Here is a 23,786-nt window from a genome sequence, read left to right as displayed (position 1 = left end):
CCGGCTGTCTAGGGGCTGTTTCTAGCTGCGCGTGCCCAGAGAGGAACCCAGGCTCTTGGGGGCGGGCTGTACGTGTTGGAATTGTAGCCGTTCAGCTTTGTTGCCCAGAGCTGGGCCACTGTGCCCGTTCCACGCAGATCAGGGGTTGAAAACCGGCTGTCTAGGGGCTGTTTCTAGCTGCGCGTGCCCAGAGTGGAACCCAGGCACTTGGGGGCGGGCTGTACCTGTTGGAATTGGAGCCGTTCAGCTTTGTTGCCCAGAGCTGGGCCTCTGTGCCCGTCCCACGCGGATCAGGGGTTGAAAACCGGCTGTCTAGGGGCTCTTTCTAGCCGCGCGTGCCCAGAGAGGAACCCAGGCCCGTGGGGGCGGGCTGTACCTGTTGGAATTGGAGCCGTTCAGCTTGTTGCCCAGAGCTGGGCCTCTGTGCCCGTCCCACGCGGATCAGGGGTTGAAAACCGGCTGTCTAGGGGCTGTTTCTAGCTGCGCGTGCCCAGAGAGGACCCCAGGCCCTTGGGGGCTGGCTGTACTTGTTGGAATTGGAGCCGTTCAGCTTTGTTGCCCAGAGCTGGGCCTCTGTGCCCGTCCCACGCAGATCAGGGGTTGAAAACCGGCTGTCTAGGGGCTGTTTCTAGCTGCGCGTGCCCAGAGAGGAACCCAGGCCCTTGGGGGCGGGCTGTGCCTGTTTGAATTGGAGCCGTTCAGCTTTGTTGCCCAGAGCTGGGCCTCTGTGCCCGTCCCACGCAGATCAGGGGTTGAAAACCGGCTGTGTAGGGGCTGTTTCTACCTGCGCGTGCCCAGAGAGGAACCCAGGCCCTTGGGGGCGGGCTGTACCTGTTGGAATTGGAGCCGTTCAGCTTTGTTGCCCAGAGCTGGGCCTCTGTGCCCGTCCCACGCAGATCAGGGGTTGAAAACCGGCTGTCTAGGGGCTGTTTCTAGCTGCGCGTGCCCAGAGAGGAACCCAGGCCCTTGGGGGCGGGCTGTGCCTGTTGGAATTGGAGCCCTTCAGCTTTGTTGCCCAGAGCTGGGCCTCTGTGCCCGTCCCACGCAGATCAGGGGTTGAAAACCGGCTGTCTAGGGGCTGTTTCTAGCTGCGCGTGCCCAGAGAGGAACCCAGGCCCTTGGGGGCGGGCTGTACCTGTTGGAATTGGAGCCGTTCAGCTTTGTTGCCCAGAGCTGGGCCTCTGTGCCCATCCCACGCAGATCAGGGGTTGAAAACCGGCTGTCTAGGGGCTGTTTCTAGCTGCGCGTGCCCAGAGAGGAACCCAGGCCCTTGGGGGCGGGCTGTACCTGTTGGAATTGGAGCTGTTCAGCTTTGTTGCCCAGAGCTGGGCCTCTGAGCCCGTCCCACGCAGATCAGGCGTTGAAAACCGGCTGTCTAGGGGCTGTTTCTAGCTGCGCTTGCCCAGAGAGGAACCCAGGCCCTTGGGGGCGGGCTGTACCTGTTGGAATTGGAGCCGTTCAGCTTTGATGCCCAGAGCTGGGCCTTTGTGCCTGTCCCACGCAGATCAGGGGTTGAAAACCGGCTGTCTAGGGGCTGTTTCTAGCTGCGCGTGCCCAGAGAGGAACCCAGGCCCTTGGGGGCGGGCTGTACCTGTTGGAATTGGAGCCGTTCAGCTTTGTTGCCCAGAGCTGGGCCTCTGTGCCCGTCCCACGCGGATCAGGGGTTGAAAACCGGCTGTCTAGGGGCTGTTTCTAGCTGCGCGTGCCCAGAGAGGAACCCAGGCCCTTGGGGGCGGGCTGTACCTGTTGGAATTGGAGCCGTTCAGCTTTGTTGCCCAGAGCTGGGCCTCTGTGCCCGTCCCACGCAGATCAGGGGTTGAAAACCGGCTCTCTAGGGGCTGTTTCTAGCTGCGCGTGCCCAGAGAGGAACCCAGGCCCTTGGGGGCGGGCTGTACGTGTTGGAATTGTAGCCGTTCAGCTTTGTTCCCCAGAGCTGGGCCTCTGTGCCCGTCCCACGCGGATCAGGGGTTGAAAACCGGCTGTCTAGGGGCTGTTTCTAGCTGCGCGTGCCCAGAGAGGAACCCAGGCCCTTGGGGGCGGGCTGTACCTGTTGGAATTGGAGCCCTTCATCTTTGTTGCCCAGAGCTGGGCCTCTGTGCCCGTCCCACGCGGATCAGGGGTTGAAAACCGGCTGTCTAGGGGCTGTTTCTAGCTGCGCGTGCCCAGAGAGGAACCCAGGCCCTTGGGGGCGGGCTGTACCTGTTGGAATTGGAGCCCTTCAGCTTTGTTGCCCAGAGCTGGGCCTCTGTGCCCGTCCCACGCAGATCAGGGGTTGAAAACCGGCTGTCTAGGGGCTGTTTCTAGCTGCGCGTGCCCAGAGAGGAACCCAGGCTCTTGGGGGCGGGCTGTACGTGTTGGAATTGTAGCCGTTCAGCTTTGTTGCCCAGAGCTGGGCCTCTGTGCCCGTCCCACGCAGATCAGGGGTTGAAAACCGGCTGTCTAGGGGCTGTTTCTAGCTGCGCGTGCCCAGAGAGGAACCCAGGCCCTTGGGGGCGGGCTGTACCTGTTGGAATTGGAGCCGTTCAGCTTTGTTGCCCAGAGCTGGGCCTCTGTGCCCGTCCCACGCAGATCAGGGGTTGAAAACCGGCTGTCTAGGGGCTGTTTCTAGCTGCGCGTGCCCAGAGTGGAACCCAGGCCCTTGGTGGCGGGCTGTACCTGTTGGAATTGGAGCCGTTCAGCTTTGTTGCCCAGAGCTGGGCCTCTGTGCCCGTCCCACGCAGATCAGGGGTTGAAAACCGGCTGTCTAGGGGGCTGTTTCTAGCTGCGCGTGCTCAGAGAGGAACCCAGGCCCTTGGGGGCGGGCTGTACCTGTTGGAATTGGAGCCGTTCAGCTTTGTTGCCCAGAGCTGGGACTCTGTGCCCGTCCCACGCAGATCAGGGGTTGAAAACCGGCTGTCTAGGGGCTGTTTCTAGCTGCGCGTGCCCAGAGAGGAACCCAGGCCCTTGGGGGCGGGCTGTGCCTGTTTGAATTGGAGCCGTTCAGCTTTGTTGCCCAGAGCTGGGCCTCTGTGCCCGTCCCACGCAGATCAGGGGTTGAAAACCGGCTGTCTAGGGGCTGTTTCTAGCTGCGCGTGCCCAGAGAGGAACCCAGGCCCTTGGGGGCGGGCTGTACCTGTTGGAATTGGAGCCGTTCAGCTTTGTTGCCCAGAGCTGGGCCTCTGTGCCCGTCCCACGCGGATCAGGGGTTGAAAACCGGCTGTCTAGGGGCTGTTTCTAGCTGCGCGTGCCCAGAGAGGAACCCAGGCCCTTGGGGGCGGGCTGTACCTGTTGGAATTGGAGCCCTTCAGCTTTGTTGCCCAGAGCTGGGCCTCTGTGCCCGTCCCACGCAGATCAGGGGTTGAAAACCGGCTGTCTAGGGGCTGTTTCTAGCTGCGCGTGCCCAGAGAGGAACCCAGGCCCTTGGGGGCGGGCTGTACCTGTTGGAATTGGAGCCGTTCAGCTTTGTTGCCCAGAGCTGGGCCTCTGTGCCCGTCCCACGCGGATCAGGGGTTGAAAACCGGCTGTCTAGGGGCTGTTTCTAGCTGCGCGTGCCCAGAGAGGAACCCAGGCTCTTGGGGGCGGGCTGTACGTGTTGGAATTGGAGCCGTTCAGCTTTGTTCCCCAGAGCTGGGCCTCTGTGCCCATCCCACGCAGATCAGGGGTTGAAAACCGGCTGTCTAGGGGCTGTTTCTAGCTGCGCGTGCCCAGAGAGGAACCCAGGCTCTTGGGGGCGGGCTGTACGTGTTGGAATTGGAGCCGTTCAGCTTTGTTCCCCAGAGCTGGGCCTCTGTGCCCATCCCACGCAGATCAGGGGTTGAAAACCGGCTGTCTAGGGGCTGTTTCTAGCTGCGCGTGCCCAGAGAGTTACCCAGGCCCTTGGGGGCGGGCTGTACCTGTTGGAATTGGAGCCGTTCAGCTTTGTTGCCCAGAGCTGGGCCTCTGTGCCCGTCCCACGCAGATCAGGGGTTGAAAACCGGCTGTCTAGGGGCTGTTTCTAGCTGCGCGTGCCCAGAGTGGAACCCAGGCCCTTGGTGGCGGGCTGTACCTGTTGGAATTGGAGCCGTTCAGCTTTGTTGCCCAGAGCTGGGCCTCTGTGCCCGTCCCACGCAGATCAGGGGTTGAAAACCGGCTGTCTAGGGGGCTGTTTCTAGCTGCGCGTGCTCAGAGAGGAACCCAGGCCCTTGGGGGCGGGCTGTACCTGTTGGAATTGGAGCCGTTCAGCTTTGTTGCCCAGAGCTGGGACTCTGTGCTCGTCCCACGCAGATCAGGGGTTGAAAACCGGCTGTCTAGGGGCTGTTTCTAGCTGCGCGTGCCCAGAGAGGAACCCAGGCCCTTGGGGGCGGGCTGTGCCTATTTGAATTGGAGCCGTTCAGCTTTGTTGCCCAGAGCTGGGCCTCTGTGCCCGTCCCACGCAGATCAGGGGTTGAAAACCGGCTGTCTAGGGGCTGTTTCTAGCTGCGCGTGCCCAGAGAGGAACCCAGGCCCTTGGGGGCGGGCTGTACCTGTTGGAATTGGAGCCGTTCAGCTTTGTTGCCCAGAGCTGGGCCTCTGTGCCCGTCCCACGCGGATCAGGGGTTGAAAACCGGCTGTCTATACCTTTACCTATTCTTAAGTTGTGTGAAGAATTTTCCAGTGAGATATAAAGGGATGATTTTTTTATTGATGAATTTTTTTGTTATTAGACCTGTGTTCCAGAGCCATAGCATAGTGGGTAGGGCATTTGCCTTGCACGCATTCCTCCAAGTTCGATTCCTCTGCCCCTCTCAGAGAGCCTGGCAAGCTACCGAGAGTATTTGCCCACATGGTAAAGTCTGGCAAATTCCCCGTGACATATTCGATATGCCAAAAATAGTAACAAGTCTCACAATGGAGACGTTACTGGTGCCCACTCGAGCAAATCTATGAACAACGGCATGACAGTGCTACAGTGCTACGCAAAGATGGAGAAAATAATGATCAATTCTATTACCAATAATCTCACTTTAACATATATAGATTCTTTGTCAAGATTGCTTATTTTCCTTCTCCTAAATTTTAAGAGTTCCTATTGATGGTTAGAAATATACCTTACTAACTGCACATTTCACTGAATTTTCATGTGAAAAAGCACTATTTTCACACATTTCCTCGGCACTGCAAAGTAATAAAATTTACTATTTAATTTTTGCTAAGGTAAATTTAAGCAAATCTAGAATTTTGCAGGGAGAGAGTTGGGGACCATGCTTGGAGTTCCTAGAAGATATTGCTAGCCCTGTGCTTAGAAGTGTCCCATGGCTGTGCTTGGGGGATCATATGTGGTGCTGGGGATTCAAACACAGGTTGGCCACATGCAAGACCAACCCTTATATTATCTATCTGACCCAGACTTTGTTATTTTTTATCCAGTAAACACTTAGACATGTGTCACTAACAGATGTGTCAGACATGTGTCACTAACTAAAATCTTCAATTTTTAAAATGTCAGTGGTATGGTACCATAGACTTGGAATAAGTGTGAAATTGTACCCCTAAAGCCCATGTAGCTATATCAACTAATAATTTTGTTTGTGGGTTGGTTGGTTTTTTTCTAGGTCATAGCCAGCTGTGCTCAGGGCTTACTCTTGGCTCTGTGCTCACAGATCACGGTCACGGTCCTCCCGTTGTTCACCGATTTGCTCGAGTGGGCCCAGTAACATCTCCATTGTGAGACTTGTTGTTACTGTGTTTGGCATATCAAATACATCACTGGGAGCTTGCCAGGCTTTGCCATGTGGGCAAGATACTCTCGGTAGCTTGCTGGGCTCTCTTTGCTCACAGATCAATCTTGGCAAAGCTTAGGGGACCATGTGTGGTGACAGGGATCAGACTCTGTTTGATGGCATGTAAGGCAAGCACCTTACTTGTTGCACCACTTCCTATCAACTAATGCTATTTTATATAAAAAAGTCCAGAAACATAAGATCAAAAAAATGTATAATGAATCTTAAAAACTATGTACTATCTAGTTCATGTTCAAGTCCCTCTAAATATTTTTATATAGTCGGTTTGTTTGAACAAAGATTCAAATGTCAAATTTTACATACTCCTGAAATATTACATTCTCTTAGAATTCTTTAAAAAATGTACACTTCTTTACTCACCCTTTCAAGGTCTCTACTTATTGAACAAACTAAGTTGTTTTCCTTGTAGGATTTCCATTCTTATGTATTTGGCTTATTGTAAGTTTTTGGTGCCATTTTACACACGTTTACCCTATCTTCTTGCCTTATGTTTTCAATTTAATATGGAGGATTGATGAGATTCAGGTTCAATTTTTTTTTTAGCAAAAACACTTTATAGTTGGCACTGCATTCTCATCTTATACCATATCAGAAAGCATAAATGTTGAATGTGTTTCTTCCACCCCTGGGTACTGATGGATGGGTACAAGTGTGGTCTGTTTCATTCCCCAATATAAACTTTCCCATTAACATTTCCCTAATGGTTTTAGCATTTAGTGTTCAACATTACCTATGTCCATAATTGTACTCATAGTTGAAAAATGACAATTTTATAAGTTTATTAATCTTTGTGCATTTACAGGTTGAAATTTTTCTATGAAGCATTTTCTCATCAGTTTGTGGTAAACCTCAAAAGCACCTTATATAAAAAAGGCAGAGTAAAGACTTGATCTCTCTTAAGTACCAGGAGGTTCACTCCATGGCTTGGAGACCAGCCACACATGCTAGGGGAAAAGGCAGCTCAGATAGAGAAGGGAGCACCAAATAAAGGGTGTTGGGAGGATCCTCCCAGGATGCTGAAAGTAGACTATAGACCAAACATGATTGCCACTCAATGCCTCTTTTGCAAACCACAACACCCAAAAGGAGAGAGAGAACAGAGGGGAATGCCCTGCCACAGAGGCAGGGTGGGGTGGGGGATGGGGGTGGGACGGATACTGGGATCCGTGGTGGTGGAAAATGGGCACTGGTAGAGGGATGGGTACTTGATCATTGTATAATTGAAACCCAAGCACAACAATTAAAAAAAAGACTCGATCTCTTTATGTTCTCTATTTTCTGCTTTGAGAACATCAAAATGGTTCATAATTATACTTTGGGATTTGTTGGTATTTGTATCTGTTTTTGTTTATTGAAGTTATTGTTCTATTTGATGTCCATATGATCCTATTCTTGCCCATTAAAAACTTCTTGTATTTTCTCTTTTACTTCATCTGACAAAAGTGCTTTGAATTGGAAATTATATTTAAAGGCCATAATCTTTAACTTATTGTTGGTGGTGGTTGGTTTTAGTTGTTTTGGCCAGACCCATCAGTGATCAAGGTTTACTTCTGACCTTATGCTCAAGTAACACTCACTCCTGGTGCTGCTTGGGCAAACAAATGTGGTACTGAGGTTTTAAATTAGCGTCAAATGCTTTCACCCCTATACTATCTTCCTGGTCCCAATTAATTTTATTTTTAGTAGTTTTCTGGCTGGAGCAATAGTACAGCGGTAGGGCATTCGCCTTACAAGCGGCCAACATGGCCGACCCGAGTTCGATTCCTCCGCCCCTCTCGGAGAGCCCAGCAAGCTACCGAGAGTATTCGATATGCCAAACACAGTAACAACAAAGTCTCCAATGGAGACGTTACTGGGCCCGCTCGAGCAAATCAATGATCAATGGGAGGGCCTTTACCTTTACCTTAGTTTTCTGGTAATCCATAACATACCTTGATATATTTAACCATTACTGTCATTTACTTTTACCTCAATTTAGCCAGATTCTGCTTTAAGTTGAAATCTTGAAGATACACAAAAACTGTTCTAGAAGTTGGTTATGGCACTGGTATTACTAGCAGTAATCACAAGGTTGAAATCTGATAGTTGAACCATTAGAATCTTTTTATTGATATAAAAATAATATTTCACTACTGACATATTCCTATTTTTTAAAGATGCACAAGAAAGGTACAGCTCTTTATATTTTGTTACTTTAAAATAATTTATGTATATATTATTTAGATATATTAAATATATACATACATATTTAATATATAAAATATAATGTATTTTATATAAAATAATGTAGATTATATGAGAAATAGCACAGCGGTAAGGCGTTTGCCTTGCATGCAGCCAGCCCAGCCGAGCTGGGTTCAATTCCTTCGCCCCTCTCAAAGAGCCCGGCAAGCTACTGAGAGTATCTCGCCTACACTGCAAAGTCTGGCAAGCTACCCGTGACATGTTCAATATGCCAAACACAGTAACAACAAGTCTCATGATGGAGATGTTATTGGGCCTACTCAAGCAAATCAATGAGCAATGGGAGGACAGTGCTACAGACAGTGCTACAAAATAATATGTTATGTATATATCTGTGTGTACATATACTTGTGTATATATATATATATATATATATATATATATATATATTAGAATATTAGACTTTAGCCATGGTCCCTAGGGGTTGCTCCTGGCTCAGTACTGGCCTCAGGGGAATAAATGTTAGGATATTTAGTTTCACTTCTTCTCTTCTGGTTTTGGGGCCTCACCCAGTGATACTCAGGGACTACATTTGGTGCAGTGCTTGGGGTTGCTCCTGGCAATGCAGTTTCAGGGTTCAAACTCTGACATCCTGCTAAGCGTGTGTGTCAGCCCCTTTTATGGTATATCCCCCACCAAAACATAAAATTTGGGAAAAAACCCTCCTTTTTGCACATATAAATGTTTAGAATTTTTTGTGTAAAGACTCACTAGGCACATGTAAATATAAAGTGTTTTCATTAAAAATATGTGTAAGTGTGGGGAGTTGGGCATGCGTGTATAAAATGAGAAATTAAACAACCTGTTTTACTGGGCCGAGTAGAGCAGTCTTAGGTGCAGAGAGTAAAGTCAAGTGACCTCTCAACTCAAAGTGCTTTGCTTTTGTTTGACAGCCTCCTTTTTTTGTGCATACAGAAGGCTTTCCTGAAATTTCTGAGGACTTGGTTGCTTATTTTATGTATAACCTTGCTGCAAAGTAAACTCGAAGTTCTAAAGTGTCCTAGAATACAAACTTGAAAGAATTTCCATCTTGTTTTAGAAACTACAGACATTCTTAGCCAAAGGGAACAAGAAAGTGCCTGCAGCTAAGGAGCTGGATGCCAAACCAAAGGCAGATGTAGCCCAGAGCATCAAGCCAGCTAACAAGCTTCGCAGGTGCCATCCAGAGAAATACTCGGTAGTTATTTTCTCTGGGAAAGCAAACAAACCCAGAAATGTGTTTTTTTAAAATAAAAAAACTACTAATGGCTAAATTTTGATAAATCTTTAGACTTTTATAATAGCACTTAATGTTGCATATGCTACATTAATATTTTACTGAAGTAATTAGCCTATTCTTCCATCACTGGCCGTGGCATGCAACTTTCCCCATGACTTCAAACTCTTGCTTTCCTGTAACCTTTTTCTTCAAAGACCAGTGTATATACACCTTCAAATTACTTACAACTGAGAATGCTATTTATATGGAAAACAGGAAGGATATTTCTCAGAAAAGTAAGAATTAATGGCAGGAGAGATAGTACAGCATTAGGGGGGGGCCTTGCCTTGCACACAGCTGACCTAAATTCAATCCTCAGAGCTTTATATGGTCTTCTCAACTACACCAGGCATGATCCCTGAATGCAGAGAAGGATTAAGCCCCGAGCACAGCCAGGTGTGTTCATAAAAAAATAAATAAAAGAAAAAAAGAGAGGAGAAAAGAAGAGAGGAAGGAGAAGGGGAGGGAAGGAGAGGAACCAGAGAGTTACACAGTTGGTAAGGTTCTTGTCTTACACAAGACTGACCTTGGTTTGATCCTCAGCACCCCATATGGTCCCTGGAGCACTGCTATGAGTGATTTCTGAGTGTAGAGCCAGGAGTAACCCCTAGGGACCATGGCTGAGGTATGCCCTACCCCAACAACAAAAAGAAAGAAAAAAGAGAGAAAAGAAAATAAAAGAAAAAGGAAAAAAAGAAAAATGGAGCTGCCACACAGCCCAGCAGTTCATTATTTTCTTATGCAAGGTAACTTTTAATTTCACCTTGTTATTACTTCATGCTTTTCCTACTAACTGTTAATCTTTATTGTTCCAGGAATTGAACCCAGCCTCAGGTATGCAAGATGTGTACTCCACCTCTGAACCACATTTCGTGGACCTCTTTGTTTAATCTGTTGACTCATAGGGAAGAGGTTCTAGGTCACTAGAATCTTCATCTTTCTGTAGTCTGTGTCTGTCTACAGCCAGTTTCTCCTGGATATTTGCCATCATTTAAGGAAATCATTTGCTTGTAACTAAATCAACTCACCAACAAAAACATACCTGGATTTGTGGTATTTGTCCACCTGCCTCTCACCCAACCTTTCTACTTTCTACTTCTTCCTTTCTACTTCTGTGCTTAGAAATGGAATCTGGCACCAGCCTTTGCCCAGGGTTTTAGGATTTCTGCCCATGAAAAGCTCAGAACCAATGCAAGCTTTAAGCTCTAGCTGAGCAGATTTTGCTACCTCCCCATCCCTATTCCAAGTGTTGAAATTGTTAATAAAAATTCTGGCAACCCTTTTGGCCATTACTTGAGGCCAAAAGAAAAATATTATGCCTTTAATGAGTAGATAATTTCTTCTCTACTTTTTGAAGTGAATTTTTAACAAGATGAGAAACTAATATCTTCCTCCCTCTTTAGTTTGGAGAAAAGTTTTGCTTCCTGCCCTCACGAATCTTAACCAAAATCTAGTTTCTGTTTGCTTTCTCTAACTGGAAAAAGGATGCATATTAGCTCTCCAAGTCATATAGCAGCTTGGACCTCTTGCTCATCAGCTCCATACAACTTTGGATGGAGGTACAGCTGTATGCCATATTGGCAATACATTTTATTTTCACAGAGGGTATTCTGGCCTTCCTGATTCTGTATTTTATTTCTTTTCCCATCACTAGACAGTACACAATGGAGGAAACAAAATGTACTGAGAACTTTCAGCACTGTGGCTAGCAATAATCATACAAACCATATAAATTTCCCTAGATGCACCAATATAACCCAGCTTTTCTAGTTCATTGTAAATTCACAGCACTGTACTAACTCTGCCAACCATTGCCCTCTTTTCAGTAGAACATAAAAATGAAACCTCCTGGTAACTCTCTTAAAGCTTTTGATAATGTTTATTAATTTTACCAAAAAACCCTCTTTTATTGAAATATGTTATAAATTACAAGAAAGTATACTTAAGTGTAATGAAAGCTGAATTTCTGCACATTGAACACACTCATATAACCAATATTTGGATCAATAAAGAAGCACCCCAGAAGAGTCTTCATCTTCTTTTCATTATCTTTCCTCCAAGGACAATATTATTCTTATCCCTAAGAAAATAGATTAATTTTGCCCAGCTTTGTATTTATATAAATGTAATTGTTCAGTTATACTATTTTGCATCTAGTTTATTTCTCTAAAATTATGTGAGATTAAATCATGTGAATATTTAATAGTAGATTTCTAAGTTTAATTGTCATGCAACATTTTCTTATGCACCTATATCACAATTTATCCATTCTCTGTTGATAGCACTTGAGAGGCTTCCAGTTGGGGGCTATTACAAATAATGCTGCTATTGATATTCTAGTACATGATTCTGCTGAACATACATATGCATTTCTATTGTCTATAAACCTGGAAGAGGGATGTATGATCATAGCGTATGCAATGTGTTTAACTTTATTAGAGAATGCCCAGTAGTTTTCTTCAAAAGTAGTTTTTTCAAATCAAGCACGTACCAACTCTATGTGAGACATCAACACTTGATATTTTCCATATTTTTCATTTATATGTATATGCTTCTGATTTGAAGGAAGATCCCTGGAGTAGAAAGTGCTTCCTAACACCAGTTCCTAGATTCTGCTTGAAATATGGCAATATATGTGATATAGATTGATCTGGACATCTGACAACATTATAATTTCTTTCACTGATGCTAGGGAATGAGTCAGATGAACACATAATAGCTTTTCAAGTCATCGTGGAGAAACAGCCTATGGACTCAGTAGTATGGAGACATCATCTCTTTGCTCCTATTTATCATTACTTTATAAATTTTCAGATCCTCTAAGCACCACCAACAGCAACCCCCTAGCATAGAGCCAAAAGGAGCTTATAAGTGGTTGAGCATAGCCCAAACCACCTAAAAAATTAATTTTATCACATAAATAAAGACAAATAAAGAAAATATTCACAAATCCATATCTGTAAGAAATGAATAATTTCTGATTTTTCTCATCCACAAACATCTGAATTTTATTTGCTATAGCATAATATTCCTAACTGTTGTATCCAGGTGGCTTGGGCCTGCTTTGAACACTCTAATTTTTTCAAAGTAAGCAGAGACCCGGCAGCCGAAGACCTCTGGAACCCAGCCACAGCCATGCTTACGACCACTCTCCATACACTCAGAAGAGCCTCACATATGAAGGAACCAGCAGAGGAACCCAGGTATGTGGAACCCGGGGCTGAGATCTACAATCCTGCTCTGATTGGGACTGGGCCTCCTCCACACAGATCTCCATCTTCCAGTAGCTAGACAGTTACTCATCAGCTGCCCCTGGCAACGTGTAATCGCATCAGCGGCCCAGATCCAGAGACTATAAAACCAAGCTCCCGGGAAGCGACCTCTTATTGTCTAGTTCTCGCTCTCAGAGAACCCGGCAGGCTACCGAGAACATCCTTCCCTCATGGGAGAGTCTGGCAAGCTCCCCATGGCATATCCAACATGCCAAAACTCAGCAACAATGATGGGTCTCATTCTCCTGATCCTGAAAGAGCCTCCAATGTGGCACTTGCTAAAATCTCAGGGCTAGGACGAATGGAGACGTTACTGGTGCCTGCTCAAAGAAATCAATGATCAACGGGATGATAGTGATACAGTGATAATATAGACATAATTTCTCTCTCTCTCTCTCTCTCACTCTCTCTATTTTCCTGAATGCTGTAGCTGAATCCTTTTCATATTTTTTTTCTTATGTAGATTGCTTCCAAAATGTTCTTATTCTAAACAGGACTCTAGAAAATGTCATCAATTTACTGTTTTCTTTTTTCTTTTCTTTTTAAAAAAGAGATTTTAGGCTAAACTTCTGAGAATAGGATTAGTAGCAGAAAATTATCAGATTTTGATTTTGGGTTTAACATTGAATCTCACTTTTCAAGAGGCCTTCTAAAATTTACATTAGAGGGAGATAACTCTCCTGGAACTCACAAAATTTAGTGTTATTAATAGTGGAAATTTGTGATCTTGGACTTTGAGTTCAATAGGACCCAGGAACAGAGATACTCTGCCTGCTTTCCCCAAGTCTCTGGTGACCCAGGGATCATACCCATAAGCCACCTCCTGCCAGCACCAGATAATCTTCTCATCGGCCACCTTCCAGAACTCACGACTGCTTCTCCCAGAAGAGAGCATAAAGTGAAGCCTCCATAACCATCCCACAGACTCTGTGCCAGGCTGTTTAAACACCCCACACGGGGGAGGGTGAGAGCCCTCCCTGCCCCAAGGGACCCATCCCTGGCAGTCAACCTCCACTACCCAACTGCCACCATGCTCCAGGCTGTTTTCCCTGTGCTCAGGCCAAGCCTCACATATGAGTGAAAATATTCCTGGACACATCATAAAACACTCCCTACCCATTTTCCGTAATTACCACACCATATTTGATGGGGTTCAGACAGTAGGCAACAAATCATAGAGGCTTTCCGGCCTCTCAGAGAGCCCGGCAACCTATCAAGAGTATCCCACCCGCATGGCAGAACCTGGCAAGCTACCCGTGATGTATTCGATATGCCAAAAATAGTAACAATAACGGGTCTCATTCCCCTGACCCTGAAAGAGCCTCCAATATGGTAGCATTGGGAAAGATGAGTTAGGAGAGGCTAAAATCTCATGGCTGGGATGAATGGAGACATTACTGGTGCCCGCTTGAGTAAATAGATGAATGACGGGATGACAATGATACAGTGATACAGTGAATAACAATAAATACTTGTTAGGTTTATAAAATATAAAATATATATAGCATTTTATGAAAGTGTATTTCTTTATTTGAAAGATTTGTAGTCCTTTTCTAATTTTATTTGTAATAGTCAATTCTCAAAACAACCCAAATTCCATCAGTAGGTCAAATGGTAAACAAACTGTGATGTATCCATCTAACAGGTTACTTTGGAAAAAGAGGAAGGGCTCATTGATACATATAACAATGTGGATGAATTACACAATGATTAAGCTGAGTGAGTAAAGCAAGACAAAAATAAAATTATATATGGTATAATCCCATTATATAAGTGGAAACACATCTTTGAAATGATGCTAATCATAGCAACAAATAACTTCGGTGATTTTTTTTGTTTGTTTGAGAATATGATCTGGGTTTGGAGAACAAGATAAATAGAAAAAGAATGCATGAAAACTCGGGAGGCTGATGAATATATTTACAATCTTGATTGCAGTGATAGTTTGGTGGGCATATGTGTAATTTTAGATGTATCAAATTATACACTAAAATGTGATTAGTTACTATTACTGATTTTATTTAAACTATTACAAACAATAAAGTTTCTGCTTAATATTTCAAGACCTTGGAAGATCATGAAAAACTGACTTGCCATTAATTCACTATTATTATTGCTCTACATACTAATATATCAAATGATAATAAATAGGTAGTAACAGTAATGCATACCTTGCATTTTTGTCCCCCAAAGATATATATATTTAAAAAAACCAAATACTTAAAAGTACTTAAATTCCTAGTACCCATGAACACAATCTTATTTGGAAATAGGGACTTTACAAATGTACGAAAGTTGAGATGAAGTCATACTGGATTAAAATGGACCCCAAACTAATGATTTAGTGTCCTTATCAGATAAAGAGAATGTACAGACATGGAGAAGAATGTCATGTATAGATGGAGACAACTTGGAGTGAGGCATCTAGAAGCTAAGCAATGCCTACAATTGTTGTGAGCCCCCAAGAAGAAGAGAGGAAAGGAAGGATTCTGTCCTAAGAATTTTCAGAGGGACCATAGCTCTTCTTTCTGAGACCTCAATTTATAACTTCCAATCCTTTTTTGTTTTGTTTTGTTTTAAACCACAAAGTGGTAATTCGTCATACCCATCTTTGGGAATTAATACGTGTAAATTATGCTTCTATTATCTAGTAATATGTTACTTTTTTATGCTGATGAAACTAGTAAGAAAAGCATACAAGTTGATTGTACTGTAAGAACCAAATATTTATTGAATTTCTGATGAATTTTTTGGGTTATTTTTTGTTTGTTTGATTTGTGCACCATACCCAGTGATACTCAGACTTACTCCTCACATTGAGCTCAAGTGTTACTCTTGGTGGTATTCAGGAGACCATAAGGATCCCGGGGATCAAACTAGGGTCAGGGTCAGCTACACGCAAAGAAAGCACCTTAGCCCTGTATTATCTCTCTAGCCCCCTATGATAAACTTTGTGTTTAAAAAATGGATCCCTTTTGTTCTCTCCTTGTTTCTGCCATGAAACCAAACGGGTTACCATTTCATATTTATATTAATACTTAAGCACACTGGTTATCAAACTATTGTTCATGGGTGCTTACAATTCCTGACACACTTGTAGGGGGTCTAAAGTCAAAATTATTACCTTTTTTTGGCACTTACCACTGTGTTGAGTGTTTCAGTGTTCATACAAAAAACAATAATGGTCTAAACTGCTGACATTGCAGCAAAGAGAGCCACCTGCACCATGAGCTGTGTTAGTTTTCATCTGCATGCACTGGCAGAAACAGGAACAGAGAGTTTTACTTAAGGATGACCTTGATAGGGGGTAGAGGGAATGCTTAAGGCCTGGAGCACATGCTTTGCATGCAGATGGATTGGGCCTAATCTGTACTGCATGATCCCCTGAACACAGTGACTCCTGAGCACTATGCTAGAGAGAAGAAAAGTTAAGGGGTGTACAAATAAACCCCTATTTTACATACAGAGGTAACCCCCCAAAATCAATTGTGATTTAAACTCATAGCTTTTCCTCTGAAGACTGTTTTTCTTTGACAAACTGGTCACTCATACAATTCAGACCAGAATTTGTCAATCATGCCCCATGTCTACCCAAAAATTCTTCTTCAGAAACAGCAAATTTAGAGATTCTGTCTTCTTTATTGGGAATGATACTTTGTATAAAAGTTTAAACATACATAAAACCCGAAGAATCACAGAAATTTTCTTAAGGACTCATGTCTTAAGATGAAGGGGTAGTTTGGACAGCCAACAGCCTTCTTTTCAGACCATTACTTTTACCATTCTACTGAATAACATAGGTAGCTTTCCATATTTCATGTGTCTCCTCCTTGAGACTGCTAGAGTTAATGCTGCAAAAGAAAGAAATGCCAGGTGGAAAAACTGACAAGTCAGATATTACACAGCCACTTAATTTTTATTTTGTAATTTTCACAATCTGAGCAACCAAGTAGAATACATAAAGAAGACACTAAAACGTGGCATAATAAAGTTCATTTAACCAGAAATACAGCTTCCATGTTTTTGTCTCCAATTCAACTCCCTGAGCCCCCACCTTCATTTTAATGTCAACTGTTTTCTGGGTCCAGGAAAACTACATTTAGTTGCAAATTGAGACATGGTGTATAGCTGCTTTGATTAAGGACTTCAAAATCTTATCCAATATAAGACCTTGAGGGCAGGAAGAAATGCTCAGGGAAAAGCATTTCAACCTTGCCTTGTACAGATGAATGCCTGGAATAAATATTAACTGTTATTTCTGCAAACGTTCCCACTGTTTTATATACTTCATTTCCCCCATTTGTGAGTCTACAGCATATTCTGGCAACATTACGGATTTCTACTTATGATGAGTCTTCTCAGCATGGGCTGGGTCAGTGTTTGTAGCTCAGCTGGTTGGTGCCAGGGTAGAGAGCTTGTCTGATTTGATTCCACTCCAGGCACTGGAGGATTTTCAAGATTTTCCTCTTAATATTTGGCTTTACTTGATAATCCTAGAGCATGCTGGGAAATCTCAGCAAGAGGAAAAATTTAGTAACCACAGGGAAGCCTGCTTGGGGCATTGTGGGTAAGTATGAAAGCCTGTGAGTTTGACTACTAATGACTCTTGAATGTGTTACTTTTCACATGATTTTACTTCAGTAAAAAATGTGTGTAAACACGGGAGGACAGAGGGCTTTTTAGAAAATGCAACCAACCATTCCCCAAAAGACAAATGCATGACTGAGTCATTTCTCAAAAGAGAAGCCAATAGTTGGTAAGGTGTGTGGTGCCATATGGTTCAGCTTGCAATTTAGAATTTCAAAAGCAGGAGTTGGCAAAGGGGTGCCTGGAGTTAGCCTCACGTTTTTGTCATCATTTTTCTTTCTTATTTGTGGAGTGCTGACATTGCCTCTGGCATATGCAGGATTGAAGACATGCTGTCTGCCTTTGGCCAATGTTGGGTAAAGTGCTCATTTCAGAAATAGGTTTGCTACTGAGAAGGTGACTAAATCCCAAAGTCTTGGAGATTACTTCGTGCACGTCAGTTTTTGTGGGTTTTCTTTCTGAGTCTCTCCTCTGAGCCTCCCCCATTTTTTATTTTTAGTTTATTTGTAGATAGCCACATATATTGTATATGAGTCTTTGTCTTGGAAATTTTTAACAATAGACTGATTTCTGGGTTAGCTTGGGTACTACAGGAGTTAGCTGGTTCCCAAAGGTGGTGGTGGTGGGAATGGAAGCTTTCCATGTGTGCTAGGGGAGGGGATATTTCACTCACTGGTGCAAGGCAACAAGGGAATCTGTTATTGAAACTGGCTATATCTAGAGATATAGGTATAGATGTTTCATGTCGTATTTTCCATGTTTTATTTGTTTACATTTACTTATCATAAGTGATTGGCTCACCTAATTGTTGAAAAGAGACTGGCAAGTCCATAATTCATAAATTGATAAGTCAGTCTAGACTGGGTATTTAGGCAGGATTTATTTATTTATTTTGCTTTTTGGGTAACACCCGGCACAGGGGTTACTCCTGGCTCTACACTCAGGAATTACTCCTGGCAGTGCTCGGGGAACCATATGGGATGCTGGGAATCGAACCCAGATTGGCTGTGTGCAAGGCAAACGCCCTACTTGCTGTGTTATCCCTCAAGCCCCTCCGGCAGGATTTTTATGTTGAGGCCATTCATTCTTTTTCAGAAAACCTTAAACTTCTTAAATTTCTCAGCTTAGAACCTACTTTTATAGTCCTGCTAACAAATGTGTAAGGAACAAGTCTTTCTTCTGAAAATAATTAGAGTGACTTCTGAGTTTGAAACTGAACTCATTGCTATTCCTAAAAAGTCTTGATATCAAATCTGATAAGGAGAGCATGAGAAAAAAAAAAAGAAAAACTCTATAGACTAATTACACTTATAAGCAAAGCAGGGATTGAAAGTTGTAACTAAATTATTAGCAATCAAATTTAGAAATGAAAAAGGTTATGTCACATTTATAGGTTTCTACAAGAAAAGCAAGCTCTGCATAAGAATGAGGCAGGGTGGAAGAGAGAGAGGAAACGTTTGATCATCGGTGAAGAATGCTGACACAGGTGATGGGTTTGGAGTTGGAACATCGAATGATTAAAATTCTGTTGTTAACAATTTTGTGAACCCTGGTGCATAAACATTTTTTAAAAAGTCATTAATTTACTATACTAGCAAAGAATAAGAACATTCTTCTCAATAAATATTTTTAAAAATGACAAAATTTTGTTTTGTTTTGGGACCACATCAGGCAATGCTTAGAGCTTACTTCAGTCTCTGTGCTCGGGTATCACTCCTGGCAAGTTCGGGGACCGTATATAGAGCTGGAGATCGAACATGGTCAGCCTCGTGCATGGCAAGTCGTATTGTCACTCTGATCCTGATATATATTCTTTTTTTCGAGAATTAGAAATATAACCTGATAAGTGGTATCTAATTCGTCTAGCTTTTCAAGTTGGTGCATAGGAGGAATCTGAACTCAACTTCTCCAATGATCAAATCTACAATGAGAGAGAAAGAGAGAGAAAGAGAGAGAGAATATCGTACACGATACACAAACATTAACTCAAAGTAGCTTAAAAACTTGAATATATAACCTGATATATATAACGTGAATATATAACGTGAATATATAACCTGAATATATAACCTGAATATATAATTTGCTAATTGTTTCTGTGACCCTATTCTTGTTCAAGCAACTTGATCAAACTAGTTTCCTTGCCCTGTTCTTGTCAGAACTTTGTGATTTACAACCTATTCATCTTTGACCTGCTTCTAAAATAGATCATGCAAAGATCCTGCCTCCAAATTTCCCAGTTCTGCCTCAAATTTCCCCGATTCACTAGATTTCCCCCGGCTTTCCCCCCAGGTGACCCTGATGGGTAAAGAAGGAAGTGGTAGATCCCCCTTCTCCAAGTTGCCAGCTCTTACCTCTCCACTCCGTATGATCCACAAAGGAAACCCTACTCCTTTGGGTGGGAATTAGCTCCCCACCAGCCACACCTGCACCGCATATGATCCTTCGAGCCCAGCCAGGAATGATTCCTGTGCATGAGTCAGAAGTTAGCCCTGAACACCACTGGGTGTGGCCCCCAAACCAAACCAAACCAAACCGAACCAAATCAAAACTAGTGACCAGGGGGAGAGCTCAGCTTTTTAAGTAGGCTGACCTAAAGCCTGGCAAGCTACCCGTGACATATTCAATATGCCAAACACAGTAACAACGAGTCTCACGATGGAGATGTTACTGGGCCCGCTTGAGCAAATCGATGAACAGGAGGACCGTGACCGTGACCGTGACCATGACGTAAAAAAAAAAAATCCAGCATCACAGAGTCCCCTGACTGAGCACCAAAGGGGTGACCCTGGAGGTCCCCACACCTTAGGGTCCTTGCAGTTACCTTTAGGCCCTCGGGTTGATCAGCTCTGCCCAGTTGGATGAGCTGGGGGTGGAGGTGAGAGGCTGAGCACCACTTTAGTGACAAAACAAAAGCAAAACTAGCGAGAAGACAAATATGCTTCCTTATTTATAAATTGCTCAGCCCTGCACCTGGCTGTCCTCACCCGGGCCCCTTGAAGGGGAGCGGGTTGAGTTTTCCTCCCCGCCCCGACAAGGGCTCAGGCAGCCGAAGACCTCCAGAACCAGCCACCACCATGCTGAGACCACTCTCCGCACACAAGAAGGTACCGGCAGAGGAACAAAGGCACGCAGGTCCCGGGGCCGAGATCTCCAAGCCTACTTGGATCGGGGCTGAGCATCCTCCACCCAGATCCTCCAAATTCCAGTAGGCGGGGGTCACACCCACCAACTGGCTCCCTGGCGCCGTGTAATCCCATCAAAGGGCAAGACCCAGAGACTATAAAACCCAGCTCCCGGAAGTTTATCATCTCATTCCTAGTTTGGACAAACTGGCAGGCTACCGAATGTAACCTGCCCACACGGCAGAGTCTGGCAAACTCCCCGTGGCGTACCCAATATGCCAAATACCAGTAACAATGAAGGGTCTCATTCTCCTAACTCTGAAAAAGCCTTGAATATGGCACTTTAAAAAAAAAAATCTCAGGGCTAGGACGAAGGAGACGTTACTGTGGCCTGCTCGAGGCAATTGACGAATAACAGGATGGTTGTGATTATTGTGATATAACCTGAAATTATAAAGCACATAGAAGAAAATAAATGATAAGCTCTTCAATATCAGATTTAGTGATATCTTTGTATACTCATCTCCAACGGCAAGGCAAAAACATAAAAATAAACAAATATGATTACTCAGATTAAAAAATATTTCTTCAGGCACCATGAAAACAAAAAAGACAATATACAGAAAAGTATAAAGTATTCACAAATCATGTATCAGAAATAGGATAAAATCCAGAATTTATATACCACTCGTACAACTCAGTGACAACAAAAACAACAAACAGCAAAACAACTCCATTTAAAATGGACAGATCTAAATAGACTATTTACTAATTTATTTATTATTCACACAACTTTCAAGAACCAGTGCTATAACCACTGATCCAGATGATAGTCTCTTGATGGTGATGAGGCGTTTCTGATAAGAGGTCTAAAGAGAATGACCTTCAACTTGGCTCTAGAATCCCTATTTTTCATACAAGTTGATTTGCAATTTTGATAATGTAGGCTATAAAAACATTTTTAAATAAATGCACTTCTTTGGGAATGCTGCTCAGCTCTTGATCTTTATTGCTGCACACAGCTTTTCAAGAGAAGAAAGAAACTCAAAGCTTTTAAATGTCATTATGTTTCTTCGCATTTTTTTTCAAATTTCCATTCTGGAACAACTTATTCAATGATAGCTTCTCTGAGTCATTGGGGGTAAAAGAGAAGCCCCTGATTTTTTTTATTGATTGATTGATTGAAGCAGAGTGAGATACACGGTTACCAAGTTGTTCACGGTTGGGTTTCAATTATGTAATGTTTCAACACCCATCCTTTCAGCAGAGCACATTTCCCACCATCTATGTCCCCAGTTACCCTCCCCCCACTTCCCATTGCCACTGCCCATCCCTGTTCCTATGGCAGGCTCTCTCTGTCTCTCTGTTTCTGTCTCTGTCTCTCTCTGTCTCTCTGTCTCTCTCTCTCTCTCTCTCTCTCTCTCTCTCTCTCTCTCTCTTCCACCTCCCCTTTGGGCATTATGGTTTGCAATACAGATACTGAAAGTTTATCAGGTATATATTCTTTTACCTACTTTCAACACTCAGTTCTTGCCCAGAGTGATCAATAAACTTATTTTAAAGTAAATAAACTGATTAAATACTCAATTGGCAAATTGCATAATTCTGGAGGCCTGGGCTATCTGGGGCTAACTCAGTGGTAGAATAGTTCCCAATCTTGTAGCTGTGAGTCTACAGATTTAATCCCTGAATCCGTCCCATACCATCCAATGTGTTTCATTGGATGATCCTCCGTGCTACAATTAAATTGGTGATCTCTGGCACATAGCAATCCAGAATGTGAACACTGCAAACTAAGAGGCAATCCCTGGTCCTCACGGCAATAATAAAGGGAAGAAAATGAAAAAAATTCATTCTACATTGAAATGAATTTTGTCTGGTCATACACAAATGTTTAATTAGACTCTGTTACGAAGCTGGATGCTGTTGGTTGATTTTCTATCACTTCTCTTGTTGAATCATCTCAACTTTGTGCTAATCGTGAAAGAAGGAGTTGTATTAGAAGTCAAAAGGTGGTGTAAGTAGCCTTTGAAATGATCTCCTGTTCTTCCTCTCTGTTGTCATTAGAATAATTTTAGGGGTCTCCCAGCAGTGCCTGGGAGCTGACTCAGAGATCACATTGGATTACTCAGATGGAGAGTGCAGACTTCATGCTTCCATGCTCAGTTCAGAACCACTCTGACAATGCTCAGAGGCACATACCAGCATGCAACTAATCTTTTACATCTACCCCACCCAGAACTACCTCTCCCACCCAGAAATAGCTTTTATCTTATTTTATTTTTAACTTCAAAAATGGTTTTTTGTAAATTTTTTTAAATTATATTTATTCATTTATTTTTTAATGGATCCCCATGAGGTACAGTTACAGACTTACAAACTTTCATGATTACATTATAGTCATACAATGATCGAGTACCCATCCCTCCACCAGTACCCATTCTCCACCACCAATGATCCCAGTATGCCCCCCCACCTCCACCCCATTCCCCTCACCCCACCCCGCTTCTGTGGTAGGGCATTCCTTTTTGCTCTCTCTCTCTACTTTTGGATGTTGTGGTTTGCAATAGAGGTGTTAAGTGGCTATCATGTTCTGTCTATATTCTATGTTCAGACATCATGTTCTCACATCTTCCATTCTGAGCGGGCCCTCCAAGCACCCTTTACTTGGTGGTTCCTTCTCTATCTGAGCTGCTTTTTCCCCCCAGCACGTGAGGCCGGCTTCCAAGCCGTGGAGCAATCCTCCTGGTGCTTATCTCTACTATTCTTGGGTGTTAGTTTCCCATTCTGTTACTTTATATTCCACAAATGGCTGGAGTGATAGCACAGGGGTAGGGCGTTTGCCTTGCATGCAGCCAACATGGCCGACCCGAGTTCAATTCCTCTGCCCCTCTCAGAGAGCCCGGCAAGCTACCGAGAGTATCTCGCCCACACGGCAGAGCCTGGCAAGCTCCCCGTGACGTATTCGATATGCCAAACACAGTAACAACAAAGTCTCCAATGGAGATGTTACTGGGCCCACTCGAGCAAATCGATGAACAACGGGAGGGCCTTTACCTTTTACCTTTATATTCCACAGATGAGTGCAATCTTTCTATGTCTGTCCTTCTCTTTCTAGCTTATTTCACTTAGCATGATACTTTCCATGTTGATCTACTTATATGCAAATGTCATGACTTCATCTTTTCTAACAGCTGCATAATATTCCAAAAGTTCATGGCTTTCCTATATGCAAATAATGAGACAGAGGAAAGTGACATGAAAAAACAATCCTGTTCACAATCATGCCCCAGAAAATCAAGTACCTTGGGATCAGCTTAACTAAGGAGGTAAAGGACCTGTACAAAGAAAACTACAAAACAGCACTTTATGAAATAAAAGAGGACACGAGGAAATGGAAACCTTCCAGAAATAGCTTTCAAAATAATCTTTTAAATTTTTACTCATGGACGATTTACTCTAGAGCTTGAAATTAATGCAACTCTAAACCTAATACCAACCTTCCTTTATCTTTTCCGTCAGTCTTTCATTGCTATTTCCTGTCTTATTATTTCATTCATTC

The sequence above is a fragment of the Sorex fumeus genome, unplaced genomic scaffold (genome assembly GCF_029834395.1).
Source record: "Sorex fumeus unplaced genomic scaffold, SorFum_2.1 ptg000008l, whole genome shotgun sequence".
Lineage (NCBI taxonomy): Eukaryota > Metazoa > Chordata > Mammalia > Eulipotyphla > Soricidae > Sorex > Sorex fumeus.
This window is presented reverse-complemented; position numbering follows the sequence as displayed.